Below are 5,189 nucleotides of genomic sequence, written 5' to 3'. Positions count from 1 at the left end.
CCAGCAAGGCACCACCTCCTTTTTCTCCTCCCAGTAGCCTAGGGAAACTCGCTCTTGGAATCATAGAAAGGACTAAAGATTTCTGCATTTTACAGCCAACAGACTTTAAGCGCAATCCTACCACTGTTGTAGTCCATTAAGCAATATGAAAGAAATTCTTCCCTGGGCTGAAAGTGAGGACTAGAAATGTGCCCATTTTGTACCTAAAAGAGATTGAAATTCTTGGGAAATTTTGGCCTGAGATCCTGAACCATCTGGCTATGCCCTAAGCATTTGCTGGTGGCAAATATGTTCTAAGTGCCTCTAAAAATTTGTCAGTCAAGGCTGGGAGCGGTGGCTTATGCCTGTAATCCTAGCACTTTGGGAGGCTGAGGTGGTTGGATCACCTAAGGTCAGGAGTTTGAGACCAGCCTGACCAACATGTTGAAACCCCGTCTCTACTAAAAATACAAAAATTAGCCCGGCGTGGTGGCAGGTGCCTGTCGTTCCAGCTCCTTGGGAGGCTGAGACAGGAGAACTGCTTGAACCCGGGAGGTGGAGGTTGCAGTGAGCCGAGATCGTGCCATTGCACTCCAGCCTGGGTGACAGAGTGAGACTCTGTCTCAAAAAAAAAAAAAAATTGTCAGTCAAGCATTGATATATTTACAGAGAGAGTGAGAAAAAATATTATTGAGTTTGGGAGACTAAGGTCTTTACTCTGACTTTTAAAGGCTTACTAGGGTTTCTTATGGGCCTTGGGGCTTGGCTTATTTTCAAAGGTGACCACTTCAAGCTGCACCCAGAGAGAAGCTCAAGTTGCCCAGCCTCGAGTTTCTGAGAGGTTTACTAACAGCCATCCTTGAAATATACAACCTTCTCTACCTGATTCCTCCTCTGGAGGAGCTGTATAAAATGAGGGACCGTGGCCCTAAGGGAGCTGGAGAATAGATCTGGAGGTTTGTATGCATTTGCAGAAGCTCACGGCCACCTCTCTCCCATCTTTCTGTCTTGAAGAGCCAGGCCCTTCCTCATGATTCTCACCAGGGTCATGGGGGTCGGTGGTGCGTCAGAACACCCTGGAGAGATTTTTAAAAACAGATTTGCCATCTCCACCACCTCTTCTAGTTCTCTGGGGATGGGGAGATGGGGGAGAGCAGGGCATTTGGAGGAGCGTCCCTGGGAGGCCTCACTGACTGACCTGTCAGATGATTTGCCACCACCCCTGACCCCACAAACCCTTTGTTGGTTCTTAAGTTTCAGAGAATGGGCTCTGGAGTTTGCGAGATGTGGATTTTAATCCCAGATCCACCACTCGCTTTTTGCTCATTTTCTTGCCTTCCCAGGAGGGTGGAGAGGATCTTGCCATAATGCAATATGCCCTTTGGGTAAAGCCCCCAGGATAAGCCGCCTCCTTCTTTCCCCCAGGAACACGGGCCAGGATGACAAAGAGAACTGTCTGCTGGGAAAGGCAGCTGTGGCGGAGTACGCCAGGATGGTCATCCCCAGGAGCTCTCTCTGCCATGGCCAGGGAGGACCAGGGCAATCCTAGAAGGGAGAACCAGTGAGAGAGGCTAGGATCCATGGCTGTCTAGGGGAGCCCTCAGGCAAAGACAAAGCTGGAGCGGCCAGAGGACGCTCCGGAGTGACCTAGGACCCAGCAGTTCCGGGACATGGGGCTTTCCATGCTCAAGACAGGACAGTCCTGGGCAAACCACACACGTCAGCCACTCCAGTAGCTTTTGTCTTCCTGAGGGGAGCTGGGGGATGCTGCTTAAGGATGGTCACTCCAAGAACAGCACCTAGGATGAAGAAATATGGCTCAAGAGGACATTTAAAACAACAAACCCGATCTCACTGCCCCCTGGGCCACAGAGCCCACATGGGTGGATGGGGCAGGCTGAGGCCACTCAGTGGGGTGCTGGGAAGCTGGGAGGCATGTCAGGGGCCTGCTCTGGGAGGCTTCTTTTCTTTCTGTTTCCTCCTTTTTCCATTCAAATCTCCACCTTTCAGGGAGGGGGCCTTGGACAGCTGTATCCTCTGAAAAGTAAAGAGTAGCTCTTTCTGGCCCTCCACCAGGAAGCAGAGGATTAGAGGACCCCACACAGCTTCCTTTGGGGGCTGGTGGGAACAGCCAGCACTCTTTTGGGCTGAGTCACATGGGGGTCCTGTGCGTCCGCCCCTTTTCCTGCCTGAGCCATGACTTGCTGCGGCTGATGTGTGGCCTGTGGAATTGGTGCTGGGCGAGTCCGCGGCCAGGACCCCAGGCTCCTGCTCCAGGCAGACCTCTGCTCTCTTGCCTGGCTTCCCCACTCATTCTCCTCTCCCTGGCCTCTTCCACCCCTGATAAATAAGCCCCTTTCTCTTACCCCACTTTCATTTCTTTCTCTTCCATCACTGAGGAATAAAGGAAGGTCTAGGCAGCTCCCTGGCCCCAGGCCTTCTCGCCCCAGAAGTTCTTAAATGTTTAAGGGAAAGATGGTTTTTCACAAAGGAAATGTTCACTCCTTCTCCACTGTGAGTTCCATGAGGTCAGGGCCTGTGTTTTCCCTGTCCCTTGTCTCCTGGTGTTGGGCATGTAAACATGTGTTCATGGATTATACAAAGAAAAAAGAAGACGGCTTTTAACAAGGGTGGCCTGTGAGGACATGTGACTACACAGAGAGAAGGAGAAGATATTTGAACTTTTTATTTATTTACAATTTCCTTATCTTAAAAGTGTTGACTTTGGTCAGGCCTTCTGGCCAAGTGGAATGTAGCCTGAGGTCATTGTCCGGGTTTCTCAAGAGATGGACATTGCAAGGAGGGGCTGCTTCACCTCCAGTTCCCATGGGAGTTACATTTATACAGGGGGAGAAGTCAGGGAAATGAGAAGCAAGGATGTGGGAGGGAGGTGTACATTCAGATGAATCTTCTTCATCACTCCATCTAGCCAGCATCTGTGCTTTGTCTGTCCTGGCTCAGAAAAGCTAATTTCTCTCTCAAATCCAGACGGGGGAGGGAAGGAGCTAATTTTATTGAGCATCTACTGTGTGCCATGCACTTCACATGACTTATATCACTGATTCATAAGAATCTAGTTTGATTATCATCCTTATTGAACAGATGAAGTTCAGTAAGTCACCTAAAGTCTCTCCCATGAGAAGTAAAACTGGGATTTAAACTGGCATTCCTATGCGTAAGCCTGTCCCCCTCTTTCCATTATGTTATGCTACCTGTGGTTATAAGTGCAAAGCAGAAAAGAAGTTGTCAGAGTAGAAGAGGGAAGGGGAAAGCATCCTCTAAAAGTTGGATGAGCCTCACAGGCATATGAATAACGCTGGCCATAAGTGGGTACTACTAGAGGATCCTATTTATATGAAGCTTAAGAACAGGCAAAACTAACCTAGGGTGTTGGAAATCAGAACAGCGGTTGTCTCTATGGGTGGGGTTTGATTGAAGAAGGACAGGAGGGGCTTCACTGGGATAATGGAATTCTTCCATATTTTATTTGGGTGATAGCAGGAACAGTGTTTGCAGGAACATACTCTGGGAAACTGCTGAGATTATTCTTATGCTCTGATCTAGGTTCATTAAACCAGGCCAGGCACAGTGGCTCACACCTGCAATCCCAGAACTTTGGGAGGCTGAGGCAGGAGGATCACTTGAGGTCAGGAGTTTGAGGCCAGCATGGGCAACATAGTGAAGCCCCATCTCTACAAAAAGTACAAAGAACTTAGCCCAGTGTGGCGGTGTGTGTCTGCACTTCCAGCTACTTGCAAGGTTGAGGCTGGAGGATCTCTTGAGAAGCAGCAGCTTGAGATTGCAGTGTGCTATGATCATGCCACTGTGCTCCAGCCTGGGTGACAGAGCAAGACCCTGCCTCAAAAACAAGCAAACAAAAGTTAGAATCATGTTTGTAAGTACCAAGGATTTGCATTCAACCTTGGGCTCAAGGCCAGCTTGTAAAATTGTAGAGTGGCTCCCACTGTACATTTTGAACCCAGCTATCCCTCCTGTGGCTACATTGATATTCTATGATGGACTCATCAGCTGTCTACTAATGTAAACTCCTGAAACTTATTTATAATATCATCAGCGTGCATTCTATCCTGGGCTCATGAACTCTTTTTCACCTGTTTAAAAAGTGGTACGTGCTTTTACCTGTCCTACAGCTACTTTTTCCAAGTCTCAGAAAAATACTTGTTAGCTCACGTATTCCAAAATGTTTTCCTTGTCTGAGATGTGCGTGTTGTCTTACATATGAAGCATATTTCCTCTTCAACCTCCACCTTCCAGAACTAAGCTTCCCTCCTTCTTGTCTGGCCTGGCTGATTCTCTGGGCTCATCTAAATGTTACCCTGTAGTCCCCTTCAATGTGGCTCTTTGTGCCAATAATATCTCAGGACAGCCTCCCCACTGTGGGATTTAAGTGAACCTCTGGGTAATAAGATGCTTATGTCAAATTCGGTGATTTGTTGAGGGCCAGCTGGGCATTCAGTTTTAATAGAAAGCCTTCTATTCCTCCTCTGTTCCTTGAGATAATCAGAAGAGAGAGCTCCAACAGGGCCATTCTTCCCCAAGAAAGCCTTGGGCACTTCCCCCAGAGTATGTGGGTAGGAGGAGGAGGAAGGCCACACCCAGATACTTATGTCAGTGGGAACCAGCGAGACTCTTCACTGCATCAGCCCCAGAGGATGGTGTCAAACTCATGCCCCACACAAAAGACAAATTCCTACCTGTCCCAGAGCTCTACTTCCCCAACTGTGATGGTGCAGGGGCTGCTGAATATTGAGAGAGAACTGATTTTTCTTCTGCTCAATTTGGAGCAGGTCCTATGACGGAGAGCCTCCTCCCAACACCCCAGAAGAGAACAAGCGAGTATGGAGTGATTCTGTTTCTCCTCTGGGCAGGGACTTGAACTGCTCGTCATTGAGCCCTTGGAGTCACCTCTCACCTCAGCTGGCCCCCAGTCTGCTCTGTCAGGGATGAGGCCCAGTGCTTCATGGGCAATGCTTCCAAGGGCATCCTGGGGGGGCGGGCAGTCAACTTTCCAGTGACACCTGAGTCTGGGAAAGGTTTGGAGGGATGAGCTGGTTTTTCTAGCCTGGGAATGTGTGTTCTGGTTCACCCTGAGCTATACCATTAACCTCTTTCCAATCCCATCAAGGCTAAATTAAGTGTGGGAATTCCTCGTGTTGCAGATTGAATTGTGTCCCCCACCCCAAGCTCCT

This window comes from Sapajus apella, unplaced genomic scaffold (genome assembly GCF_009761245.1).
Source record: "Sapajus apella isolate SASKATOON/1434 unplaced genomic scaffold, GSC_monkey_1.0 scaffold61, whole genome shotgun sequence".
Classification (NCBI taxonomy): domain Eukaryota; kingdom Metazoa; phylum Chordata; class Mammalia; order Primates; family Cebidae; genus Sapajus; species Sapajus apella.
This window is presented reverse-complemented; position numbering follows the sequence as displayed.